This window comes from Balaenoptera borealis (genome assembly GCF_965194805.1).
Source record: "Balaenoptera borealis genome assembly, chromosome: 3".
Lineage (NCBI taxonomy): Eukaryota > Metazoa > Chordata > Mammalia > Artiodactyla > Balaenopteridae > Balaenoptera > Balaenoptera borealis.
In genome coordinates, this window is record NC_138866.1 from 162,278,922 (window position 1) to 162,293,540 (window position 14,619).

A 14,619-nucleotide genomic window follows, 5' to 3' on the forward strand; every position below is an offset into this window, starting at 1 on the left:
TGATGACACACAACTTTAAAAAATTTTTTTCATTGCCCTTTTCATTCATGTGCTTTCAAATACTGAATTATGATTTTCCTTCTCAAGAATTCAGCCAAATCCCTAGGGAGATAAGAACACAATGTCTTTATGTTCATTTAGATTCATGAAAGAAATAGGGACACAGTTTGGAAGACAACCAAAATTTCTGAAACTTATCAACATGTTCAATGAAAGTCAGTCAAGGACCCTTTGACTCCCTACTGAGGGCATCAAATTGTTTCATCCTGTTCCTCCTTTGACTGATCACTAGTATCTTCAGGATCCCTGAAAAGTCAGAGTTTGTAGCCAGATCGCTACCTATTTAAAGGCCATAGGACCTGTAATTTGATAATATCTTTCTCAATTGCTTGAGTTTAAAATAACAGTATATTTCTCTTTCATGATCTAAGACTGAAACCAATTGGGAGATGTCACAAATTCAAAAATATTGAAAATGAATCATGCCAATAGCTTATGCTGAACACTGCTTTATTTTTGAAAAAATTAGGTTAATATTAAAGTGAAAAGAAGCTTCTCTTTTTCAAAATATCCAGTCATTTTTAGAGGTTAGGAAATAGATGACATATGTGCTACAACTGAAATACATCTCTATTTATGCAGTTTTTTTCTAGGCAGGGACTTTCTAAGTTTTAGAAAACTTAAATCATATTCTTAAGGTTAAATGTACTACAAAATTATAAACTTCTGTAGTAAACAGAAATTAAAATATAAAGTCAAACCCTTCTTTTTAATCTAGAGAAAATATAAAATATATAAAATGGAGGGAAAGATCTTGATAACTGTAGTTCCTTCTCCTTTATATTTCTCCTCCTAAAATAGCACTCTGTAAGCAGTACCATGAATTAATTCATCTGAATGTATTTTTCCTCTGGTTTCTACAGATATGAAGTCTTAAAACCTTGTCTTATACAGAACTTTTAAACCTCTTTTGACATTAGTTAGAATACAGAAGAAAGCATATTAGGCAGAAAAATGTGCATCCATTCAGGCCAAGAAGTGCTAAATTCAGCCCATTTCTGGCACTAAAATGTATCAACCCAATTGCCCTTATTTCTAGTATCATACCAATTACATGAAGTTATCCTCCTAATTAGCTACTTATCAATTTTCAACCGAATTCATCGTTCCTCAAAGTGAGGTCTGGGAACTGACTGTGTCAAGATCACCTGGAGTGTTCATTCTCACATAACTCCTAGGTTCCATCCAAAACTACTGAATCAGTATGTCTGGGATGGGTCCTGGAATCTGCATGTTTTACAGCCTCTTAGAAGATTGAGAATTATTGGTCTAATTCATTTCAGTCCATCCATATCAGTTGGTTGATGTAATACTAGACTAATTGATTAAGCCTGTTGAAACTAGTATTTATTTCACCGTTGGTGTCAAATCCCACTTTTCTTAACTGTCTTCTGCTGTATTCTCATAGCACCTCCTTGTCTTTTCTTAAAGTTGACTTTTCTCAAATGATCCACTATGCTTCAAAACCATCACCATAGAGACTTCACCTTTTCCTATTTTATTCAACTTTGTATATAATGTTTGATCTTCTGATCAAATCAAGCTCTATGATAGCAGGGATTTGTCAGTGTTGTTCATGTTCATACCCACAGTGTCTAGACAAGGGTCTAGCACATATTAGGCATTCCATAAATACCTGTGAATGAATGAATGGATTCAGGAGAGATCTTGTACTTTGTTCTTCTATAACCATAATATACCTCCTCATTTGAAAGACACCATCAGATTATACTGTATCCTTCTTCTAATTTAATTAAGATACCAATGTGATAGATTTTTCTTTTCTATGCACTATGGATATAAAGATGAATAGGGCATATGCCATTGTGCTTGAGAGGTTTGGAATCAAAAGTGAAGAGCTCATTACTCCTGTCAGCTTAGTTCGGCCCCTGATTCATGTTTTGCTATTTTATCCTTGAGTGGTATCCCTAATGACCTTTCTGGAAGCTTGAGCTCAGTCCTTCTACCCGCGAGACACTCTCTTTTGACACCAGTCGGCCATAGACAGCATACAGCTCATGAAATTCAGTCACATGTGTAACTGCATCACAAAATTTCAAAATAGGGCACTCACCCTCTACATACAAGACTTATTAATTGAACTGATTTAAACAAATATTTATTAAGTACCTACAGTATTTTTAATGCATCACGCTAGAAGACAGAATAATGAGATATATATATATATATTCCTCTCTCTATTGATATCTCTATATCTATCTATCTACCTGCCTATCTATCTACCTATAGAGAGGGAGAGAGAGTGAATATACATAACAAAATCCAAAAAGACCTTAGAATGTCTGTGGTAAAGAAACATAACGATAAACGTTAATAACTACTGGTGAGTGTCTTACAGTGAGTAAATAATGAATATCTGAGTGAAAAAAAAAAGTTAGATCATGTCCTTAGAAAACATTTGAAATCATCAGGGAATCCCTAAAAATCTCTCAGGACCTCTTCAAGAAGTTACCTCTTTAATTTTCTGAAAATTTTAATACTTTTTAATATAACCCCATTCAAATATATATGATATCCCAATTGACAACTCCAATTTAAATTCTCCCTCTCTTCTGTGTGTCTTTCTCTTAGAGCTTTATTTTGTTTTTCATTTTACAATTAGCAGCTTCTTATGAAGAGTTATTCAACTCAAGTATATAAAAATCACCAGGGGAAGGTTGGGAAATATAGAATAAAGATGGAACTTATTCCTTTCCTTTATTTAAACTACCAGTTACACAGCTTTGCATCAAATCAAACCTGACTACTATAAACCACGTTCTTGAATAGCTTACTATTTTAAGTTATTTTACATTTTTTGCAGAAATGAGAGCATAGACCTCTTGACTCTCCAGCATTCTTTCCTCCATTACAAACTGCCGGGCTGAGGCTAATCTTTGAGTCACTAAAGACATGTTGGATGTGTGGGTGGCTTCTTTTCTTTCCTTTCCTTTTTTTTTTTTCCCAGAGACTGGTAAAATCGCACTGGCTCCAGAGTTTCACCCTCATGCCCTAGCAACAGAGGTCATCAGTAGCATGGAGTCAGTTTGGGGTATCTCCCAATCAGAAACAAATAACAGTGACTCCTTTGGGAATCCGCTGAGACCATTACAGACCTTCCAACGAACAGTTAAGCTTTGTAGTGTGCCTCCTTGAGAAACAGCTGTTTGTCTAACCTTTGAACTGACCGATACATTAATCTGAAGCATAATTTTGTTCTGTCTGAGCTTCTGGGTATGGCATGAATAGCTGGCTTGCTTACATTCTGCCAGTCTCCAAAATAATACTTTCTGTGCTTGTTTAAAAAAAAAAAAAAAAAAAAAGGCACTTTCCCTTTCCCAATTTGATTATGGATGATCATTTGATAAGGGAATGCCAGAGCTGGCGTACGGTTCCTACACTCCTGCCCTGATAACTCTACCTCTGTCCACCCTCGATCCCCCGTTAGTGACTGATATTCATCAGTGTCCATAAAGCAGCTACTGCTGTCTCTGGAGCCTCTTTTCACACCAAAGAGAAGGTTGTGCTCAGGGTTTAGCGCCGGTGAGGAGAGGTTAAGAGGAGTGGCACTTATGTACAAGCCCCTACATTGTGAAGCAGTGTGCTTGTCAAAAAACACTGTGGCATTCTACAGGAAAGCCCCGGTTTGAAGCAGCCTCCTGTGGAGTCTCCTTTTGCAAGCTAGAGAAGGTTTCCAGCACACAAAACCATCTGATTTTGTATTTCCTTTATTAGAAGTAGATGCCTATCAGTTCAATAGAAAGAATGAGACAGAAACCCTAGCAACTGGGAAGACACTTAGACAACAAATGTGTAACTGGAAGACTACAGTCCCATTCTTCTATGATGTTAAGGCAAAGGAAATCATAAAATCAGGGGAAAAAAAAAAAACTTGTTACCTGAAATAACCTAACAGTAAAGAGAAAACGGTGACAGCACATTGTAAGGCCCTCAGAAACCTCCCAGATGCAACGGTCACAAGCACCCATAAGCGTGTTTGCTTGCTTTTAAAGGAAACAAGAAAACACCAGTCTGTACAACAGAGAAACAACCAGTAGCTGACTTGTAGGTACAAAAGACTCTGCAGGCTCTGAGCTTTATAGGATGATGAAAAAATCGGGACAGTGAGACCCTGAGCAGCCTGCCAGGTTTGAATCTCAGCTCCTCTACTTACTAACTGTGAAGCCAAGAGAACTTTCCTCAACCTCTCCATACCTGAGCTGTACAGCGTGTAAAATGAGAACAATCCTGATTCACTTATCTTATAGGATTGCTGTGGGTACAGAAGAGGTAACACATGTAAAGAAAGAGACTGGCATGGAATAAACAAATCTCAATAAATTACTAGCTGATTGGAGACCTTTCATTCACCAAACGCATGGCTATAGGCAAGACATATCATATTTCTGAACCTCAACTGCTTCGCACATAACATTAGGTGAAAGGACTAAGTAGTATTTAAAATAACTTCTAGGGCTTCCCTGGTGGCGCAGTGGTTGAGAATCTGCCTGCCAATGCAGGGGACACGGGTTCGAGCCCTGGTCTGGGAAGATCCCACATGCCGCGGAGCAACTAGGCCCGTGAGCCACAACTACTGAGCCTGCATGTCTGGCGCCTGTGCTCCGCAACAAGAGAGGCCGCGACAGTGAGAGGCCCGCGCACCGTGAAGAAGAGTGGCCCCCACTTGCCGCAACTAGAGAAAGCCCTCGCACAGAAACGAAGACCCAACACAGCCATAAATAAATAAATAAATAAATAAATAAATAAATAAATAAATAAAAATAAAATAACTTCTAGTAATAAAATGCCATGATATCCATGAATTTAAGTGTTCACATATCTACTAGTTAATATTTATAGTGATAATAATAATTACCCACATTTGTATTGCATTTATTGGTTTACAGTAATTTTCTCATACTTTCTTTTTATTCTTACGAGTCCTTTGAGATAGATGTCATTATATTCTCATTTTGAAGAGGAGGAAGTTAAGGTTCAGAAAATTTAAATGAGTCACTCCAGCTTAAGGAACTATTGAAAGCTAGGTTGTGCCCATATTTTTGTTATTACTATAAACTCAACAACTTTCATATACATATAGGTGGCTATATTACTACAAAACATTGAAGACAGGTACACACCAAACTTATACTCAAGGAAAATTTAATTGTCTATGCTTGTGTGGAATATAAAAATAAAATGTAAAAACTTGGTCCCCGTATTCACATGTCCTATAGTTTCTGGGCCTCAATATTCTCATCTCTGGAGTAGGGAGGTGGTACTAGATATTTCTAAGATCCTCTCTAGCTTTAATAGTCTAAGCATTTTGCTTCCCCCTCAGAGCACATCTCCCTCCCGACATGAGCCTCATTTGCAATTTACCCTTGTGTTTCTCCTCTAATGAGGTATGTCCATTCTAGCAGACTCTGTTGCATTAACAAGCCATATTGCACACTTCTGAGGATTTGGACGAAAAGATAAGGGATCTCCAAAGAACCAAGCAGAGGTTTCCTAGAGAAGAATTCTCTCACTGTTTAGTCAAATAGCCTCACATATCCTGGTACCCCATTTGTTTCATCTCCATTCTTTTGACTGTGCAATCTTCCTGGTCCTTTTTTATTTTCCTACAAGAAAAGAGAGTTTAATTGCTAAGGCATTATTAACCCTCTTCTTCTAGAACATCAGGCTTTAATTGCTTTTGGCAGGAAGCTTAAAGAAGAATCTCCTTCTGGGAACTCTGATTGTGAAGCACATTGGAAGTAATGCAAGTTTACCTTTGCAAATAAAAAGGAGGTGATCCTCCATGTTTTCACTATCTAATCAGGGAGCTAGTATTTCCCATGAGATAACCAATTTCTGGCTATCTAAACCCAAACTGTCAACAACAAAACTCACATGAAGCCTTGAAATCAGTGACTTTCAATGTCTGCCAATCCTCACAACAGTACTATTTACTTCTTGACTTTGGGAGGAAAACAAACCAATAACAACAACAAAAATACCCTAGCCTTGACATAGAGTTCATGCAGAAATTAGTGAAGGATCGTTTTAAAGTCAAATACTCAACTCCATATATCAGTAGGACCATTTAGAGTGGCCAATTTACAGATTCTTTGGATTCTTCTTTTTTTTTTGCTCTAAATCCCACTACCTACACCTTAGTTGCTTCATTTCTCTTTAATACTCCCTATAAAAAGTGCCAGCCATCAACAATAGCCTCATAGCAATCAGTTCCTTTGGGGACTGATGTCAACAAGATGACAGGATAGGAAGTCTCAGATCTTCCTTCCTCTCATGGAGAAGCCGATTTTGACAACAATACATGAAGCTTTTCTTTTTATGAGACATCCAGAAACCAGTTAAGAGGCTTCTGCACTGCAGGTGAGTTCAAAGCCAGCCACATCAAAGCTGGTAGGAAAATTTGTGATACTCTTCCTCCATATTCTCCCCCCCGCAGAAAACAGTGCTATGTCACTGGGAGAAATCTCCCAGCACTTTGTTTCTTCCTGAGGCACAAAAGAGTAGACTGGGCTGTACATCCAACATTCTGACTTTTTGGTGTCTGCCTGAGGGACTGGCTTCTGTCTTCACTGTCTCAGAGCATGGACACAGCCCAGCATACTCCAGGTGCCTTCGGGGACAATGGTGCACATAATTTATAAGTTTAACTATAATATAATTTTGATTCCGGTATAGAAGTTAAAAGACAAAAGTATTTTTAAAAAACCCTGTAACTATAAAACTATGGTAATATATACACAATATAAAATGATGTAATCATGTTATGAATAACATAAGTAGGGGGAGAGAAGTGAAAGTGTAGGTTCTGTGTGTGATTGAACTTAAGCTGTTACCAGCTAAAAATACATTGTTAATATAATACTATAAGATGTCCTGTGTATGCCCCATGGTAACCACAAATAGTTCATACACAAAAGAAATGAGAAAGAAATCACAGTATGTCACTACAAAAAAAATAATCAATGAAACACAAAGACAGTAAGAGAGGAAAACAGTTCAATGGCTACAAGATTGAGAGAAAATTAACAGAATGACTGTTAACAGAATGTCCCTCCTTATCAATAATTACTTTAAATGTAACTGGATTAAAATCCTCAGTTAAAAGACATAGAGTGACTGATTAAAACAATGAAAAAGAAACAAGGTACACTATATGCTGCCTACAAGAAACTTGCTTTAGAATTAAGGACACACATAGGCTGAACATGAAAGCATGGAAAAAGATATTCCAGGCAAATGGTAATCAAAAAGAAATCATGGGTGGCAATGCTTATACCAGACGGTAGACTTAGAGTCAAAAGCTGCCACAAGAGAAAAAGAAGGGCATTATAAAGATAAAAGGCTCAATTCACCAAGAAGATATATAATAATTATATATGCACCAAACATCAGCACCTAAATATATGAAGCAAACATTTGACAAAACTGAAGAGAGAAATATTTAGATGGTAACACAATGATAGTAGAGGATTTTGATCTCCCACTTTCAATAATGTTAGAGCATCCAGACAGGAGATCAGTAAGAAAACAGAGGACTTGAACAGCAATACAGACCAAATGGACCTAACAGAACATTCCAGAATATACTTTGTTCATGAGTGCACATGAAACATTCTCCAAGATAGATTACATATTAGGTCACAATATAAGTCTAACAAATGTGAGAAGATTGCAATCATACCAAATATGTTTCCAACCAAAATGGAATGAAACTAGAAATCAATAGTAGAAGGAAAATTAGAAAATTCACAAATATGCGGAAATTAAATAACACACTCTTGAACAACCAATGGGTCAAAGAAGAAATTAAAAAGGAAATTAGAAAATATCTTGAGACAAACAAAAATGAAAACAATAAAACTTATGGGATCTAGCAAAAGCAGTACTAAGAGGGAAGTTTATAGCAATAAACACCTACGTTGAAAAAGAACAATTTCAAATAAGCATCCTAACCATACACTGTAAGGAACTAGGAGGAAAAAAAAAATTAAATCCAAAGTTAGGAGAAGGAAGGTAATATTAAAGATCAGGGAATAAATAAAGATAATAGAGAATAGAAAAATGATAGGAAAAATTCAATGAAACTAGGATTTGGTTTTTTGAAGATTAACAAAATTGACAAGCCTTTAGATAAATATCTAAGAAAAAAGAGAGAAGACTCAAATAAAACAAATAATAAATGAAAAGGAGACATTATAACTGATGTAGATTATTTTTTTAAATAAATTTATTTATTTATTTATGGCTGTGTTGGGTCTTCATTGTTGCGTGTGGGCTTTCTCTAGTTGTGGCGAGCGGGGGCTACTCTTCGTTGTGGTGCGCAGGCTTCTCATTGCAGTGGCTTCTCTTGTTGCAGAGCACGGGCTCTAGGTGTGCGGGTTTCAGTAGTTGTGGCTTGTGGGCTCTAGAGCACAGGCTCAGTAGTTGTGGTGCACAGGCTTAGTTTAGTTGCTCCGCGGCATGTGGGATCTTCCTGGACAAGGGCTCAAACCTGTGTCCCCTGCATTGGCAGGCGGATTCTTAACCACTGCGCCACCAGGGAAGCCTGATGCAGATTATTAAAATATGTGTTTAAGAGAATGTTCTCTAGTGGCAAAGGTGGGGGGTGTAATTTGGAGGTCAGGAACAGACTGCTAGTGAAGGCAGACCTCCTAAAAAGCTACTGCCATGTTCCAGCAAGAAATGACAAGTCTGAAAGGGGAGTGACAGTGGAGCCAGAAACAAAGAGAATAGACTTCAGTGGCACTGGTAAGGTAAAATAGCAGAATGTGATGATATAATGAATGTGCCTCATGCAGGGTAGACACTGAGAATAGAATTTGAATATGACCAGAAAGGCCCAGGTCTGTACTTTCTGGGGTGTTAGAGAAATAATAAACATGTAAATAAATAAATTAACAAGAAAATTATATATGTTGAAAAGTGCCATGAAGGAAATAAATAGAAGAGTATTACCATGAATAAATACACAAGAAAATATTAAAGGTGGATTGTGTCCAAGGAAAACCAGAGCTGTACAGTAGTTAAAGTGGTAAAAACAAATTTTATTCGGGACTATTGCAATAGGGGAAGAGAGACCTCCGGACAGAACTGGGCTCAAATCCAATACTGCTTGGACAAGCAGAATTTATAGCCAAGGAGCAGGGTGGTGGTCAGTGGATGGGAAATAACTAAGAGGAGACATCAGGAGTGGGGGAATTCTGGCTAAATGTACTTAACAGGATCTTTGCTGAAGACAGGCCAGGTGATCAGACAACACCTGGGAGATGGTGGCGGATGAGGAACCTGATCAAATATTGAGGGTGAGGGGTTCTGGTTAAACTGACTTCACAGGATTCTTGCCAAAACTAGATTTTACAAGGAAATGCGCAGATGGGCCTGACTGAAGTTTGGTCGGGCAAAGAATCCTTGTCAATTGAGAGTGCCTGTTCTATTTCATTCTTTGTGTAACTCACTATACTTTTTAAAGTTTTAAAATAGACATTTATTCATCTAATAATAAAGAAAATGTTATTTCCACTTTGTTAAAAAATAAGTGAAAGAGAAAAAGAGAAAGAGAAAGTAAGATTCAACTCATCCGAAAACTATCTGATTTTTTAAATGGAGTATTTTTATGCCTATATAACAGTAGCTGAGGCCAGAAATTCACTACACTGGTACTGTTAGATCGAATATATCTTTAGATAGATTAATTTTGTATTGGTTATCATATTCCTGCAAATTTAAGAATTTAAAATGGCATAATGATATGAAAGTAGTCTTTGGAACTAATATCTTATTCATTTAAAAAAAGTGAAGACATTTGATATGTAAGTTCATATTCTATTTTCAGCAATTAGAATGTGAGATTACATAAAAGAAAGGAAGGTCTTGCTCAAGCAGGGTTAGTATGAGAATCATTTTAGGTAGTGCAGCAGGGAAAACTTTAATCCAAATCAAGTCCGTATTTATGCCTATTTTGTCGCAAAAGCTGTGCTAAGCCCTGGCATACAGGAATGAGCTAGACTCCGTCACTGTCCTTTCAGGATAAATTCTCTGATAATTTAGGAACTGATCACAATACATCAAGATGTTGGGTATTCCATGGTGATGTGCACACAGTTTAATTAAGTACATTTGTCAGGAGATGTCCTTTCTCTCCCTCCCTGTCTCTACAGCACGGCTTCCTTCTTCATTATGCTTAGAGTTATCACCATCCATAGGTTGGCAAAGAATCTCAGGCCTGTGGATGTTTACGGGAAAATTCAGTACATTGCTGATTCCTAGTTTATAATGGGTGTCAGTTTGGGTTGAGAGAACAATTCTCATATAATTTAGAGGGAAATTATGAGTTTTGTAATATGTTTCTCATACATAAAGAACTGATTAGAAATGTCAGACCAAAAGTAGTCATGTGCTTGTAAATATTCAACAACTCATTCTCTTGGGGGGAGTGAAAAGGAAGCCCTAATTTACAGGATTTGACAATTTCTATGGTGTAAACACTTCCTACTGTGATTTATTTCAAGCCACCAACATGACATTACTGAATGTGTAGTTGGGAAGAGGTGGTCACAGGCAGCTTTTGCAAACCTGTAGGGACAGCTCCAAATGCCACTGAAGAGTGTCAAATAACTTGAAAAATTACGTGTCCTGAATGAATCTCAAGTATAGCGTTTGCCACTGTAACTCGTTATGGGTTCTTAAAACTTGAAGCAATATCCTCAACAGGCTTTGGAGAGGTAACAGGTGATGATGAAAAAATTCTTTCACACAGCAGTGTAGAATTTGTATAGGTAATACTGAAAATTTATCAATTTTTTATTTTCAGTATTTTAGTTTGGACACAATTGCCAATATTTCTAACTGCCTAAAACAAGCTTTTTCCTCCTTCCAAACAAGACAAAAAATGTCTTCCTGAGTGTCAGTGTGAAACAATATATAGTTACTGTCTTATAATCAACTAAATATCACATAAAGATTTAAAACACTAATGAAATCATTTGTGAGCAAAAATTAATGCTAAAGGTGATTCAGAGACAGAAAAAAAAAAAAAGATAAAATGGTACTTATGAAGTGCACTTTCACCTAAAATCCTGATGTACCATCATCAGTTCTTAAGTTATCAGAGAATTTAGCTCCTAGAGGACAAGGATGGAGTCTGGTTCACTCCATTACTCCAGTGCCTAGCACAATTTTTACAGCAGAATAGGTTTAATAAATATTTGGTTGATTTGGGTTAAACTTTTCCCTAGCTTCCAGTATCCAAATTGACTCTCATACTAAACCTTCCTGAAGGCAGATTTTCCCTTCTTACTTTTTTCATTAGCCTGAGGTTACATGGATTCACAGAAGAAAACAAAAACAAAAAACCTACAAAACCTGGCAAAGTATGTGACTAGATTATAAACATAGTCCAAATATTAAGGAAGTAGATTAAAAAAATTTCCATATTTTTGGTAATCAAATATATGCAAAGTGAATAAATATCTATATTTAATTTTAACTCATTAAATAAGAATTTAGGACATAATACTTATTGTCCCATGTTAGGGATCTAGTGGTAAAAATCAGGGTTCCAATTCCTTCTGCTAGCACTGAAGTTAATTCAAACCTTTTGGCACAGGAAAATAGATCAAGAGGTCAAGAGACGTAAAAATGATCATACTCTTTGACCCAGAAATTTTTTTCTATGGAATATATACATATATATATTTTACCATATAAATAAACAAATAAATAAATAAGTTCAAATGTATAAGAAGAAGACCTGTATGACTTATAATGCTCACTGAATATTCTGTACAATTTAAGATATGAAAAACAACCTAATATTTTAACAAAGAGGAGAGGCTAAATAAATTGTGACTCCACACTGACAGATGAGTAATGGATAATTTACAAAAGTTTTTAGGTCGTAGAAATTAGGAAATATTTTTGAAATGTTAAGAAAAACTAATGCAAAATTCTGTATATATTATATTGTAAATCTAAAGCATGAGTTGGCAAACTTTCTTCTGTAATAGGCCAGGTATTTAATATGTTGGTCTTGTAGGACATACGATGTGCATTGCAACTACTCAACTATGTTGTTGCAGCATGAAAGCAGCCTTGGACAATATGTAAACCAATCGTCATAGCTGTGTTTCCAATAAAACTTTATTTACAAAACAAGTGACAGCCAGATTTGGTCCAAGAAATATGAACATTATGAACTAGAAGGGCCTATGGGAAATTGAAAGCAGTTTTTTTGAAGCGGGCAGAGTTATATTATTTATTTATTTATTTTTCTTAAACCCTTGTTTAATATTTTTGCTATATTTTTGCATGATTATACAACACCCTCTAAACCAGGGGTCCCCAACCCCCAGGCCGCGGACTACTAGTGGTCCATGACCTGTTAGGAACTGGGCCGCACAGCAGGAGGTGAGCGGCAGGCAGGAGAGGAAGCTTCATCTGCCGCTCCCGTCGCTCGCATTACTGCCTGAACCATCCCCCCTCCCCCGCCCTGTCCGTGGAAAAATTGTCTTCCATGAAACCGGTCCCTGGTGCCAAAAAGGTTGGGGACCGGCTGCTCTAAACTATATATGGCCATATAAAAACACCTGCCTTATCATAAACCTGCAATTATCATGTTTTATCATAGTAACGTGTCTCACTCAGAATATAATTTTACATGAGAGAAATTCATAAAGATAAATGCATTACTTTAGAGATCAGTTTAACAGAATTCATTAAATATTTCTCCAAATAACAAAAGGTGTAAACACCTTAGGTCAAATTCATATTCATAAGACTAATATTAATTATTCATAATAATAATTTATAAGTATCTACTAAATGATTGACCTTGTGTTAGGAGGTTTATGTTTACATACATTATTTCTCTTAGTCTTCATGACCATCCTGGGGAAGCAAGGCAGATTGGGTTAATTATATTTATTTATAAAAACTTAATTTTTCAGTTTATAAACCCACATTGGAGGCGTAATGTTCTCCCTCCCCAAGACTTTACCTCTCTTCTCCAGTAGTGAGCTTGCCATGGGATTTGCTGTGTTCTTAGGGATGCTGCCTCCCCGACCATACTATGTTGGCCTGGAGGGTAAGCACCAACATTGGTCTTTCCCTGGAGTTCTTTAGACTTGCTACTACTTAAGGGATCCAAACTCTTCCTGGAGGTAAAACTGTGAGAAACCTAAGCCATTTGATGAGGATTAGAAAACAAGAAGTGTATCACACTCTGAGATATACTTGCTCATGTCTGGTGTGAAGGAGAGAGATGGGCGGAGAAGCACAGTGTTCATGTGAGAAAAGACACCATCTTCAAAATGCATTGTCCAACCCTGCTTGCCCCAACTCACGTGACACGGATTGGTGATGAACCACCCGACCAAGCTCTTCCCAAACTCCTGACCCACAAATCATGGGCAAAATGACCGTTTTAAGGCACTAAGACTTGGGGTAGTTTGCCACAGGACAACAGATAACAGTACCACTTACCAGAAAAAAAGAACCTTTATGAAAAAAACTGTTTAAGACTAAGAGACATACTTAGTTCATTGATATACACTTTTTGACTCGAAACTACAATGAGAATAAAGGTGACAGCACTTAAACATCCTGTAGTCTAGTGATATTTATCCAAAGAAGTTCTATTAAGTAACAAAGGAAGCTATGTCTCATCTCACTACAGACTAACAAGGTCTCTTGAAATTTTGAGACTATCACACCTGGATACTGAATTCAGTTTGAGGTCCCTAAGCCCAGACAATTTGGAAGAAGTACAGAGAAGAGGAATCTCAACTCTGACCCACACCTCCCTCAATTAAGAAATAAAAATTAAAAAATAAAGCAGAACCGTAGCAAGAGTCTACCCCACACATAAAACCACAGTGATTAAAGAAGGAAGGTCTGGCCAGAGATAAAAGACAAAGCATGTAACTCACTACATGAAAATATACCTCATGGCCAGCAACTGGTAACTACAGGGAAAGTACGATCTGAGGCTAGAAATACTTCAGAGTCATTATGCACCAGCAACTGAACAACTTTTTATGAGGTGTTACTAATAAGGTAAAAAAAAAAAAAATGTTTTTTTTCAAACTTACTCTTTTTCCTCAAGCCTACATGAACAAACTTGGAGCAAAACTGTAAACTTGTGGGAGAAGCAGACTTTACTAAAGGTTGGAGGAGCAAAGGTATATGAAATATGGAAGGCATATTTATGTCATAACACCAGTAAACTAATCAACTTTTCCCCCTGATTCTTACTTAGACAAAATTTTCCACAGGCCCCAGCTTCTCCCAATCTTGCCCATCTCCATGTGTCTCCTCACTAGACCAGTGCCCCCATGCGACCTAAAATTAATTTTCAAACCCCCCCCGCCTTTAAACAGTACAGAGCACTTTAGTCCACCCTCCAAATTTCCCTCCACTTAAATCTTTACAAAGCCTGTATCATTATATAGCCAGAGATCCTTTCAAGTAGCTGGCTACCTTAAGGCCTCATCTGCTAACTTCAGGTTTGAATCTCTGCCTCTTTCAACAGCCTCTGCAAGG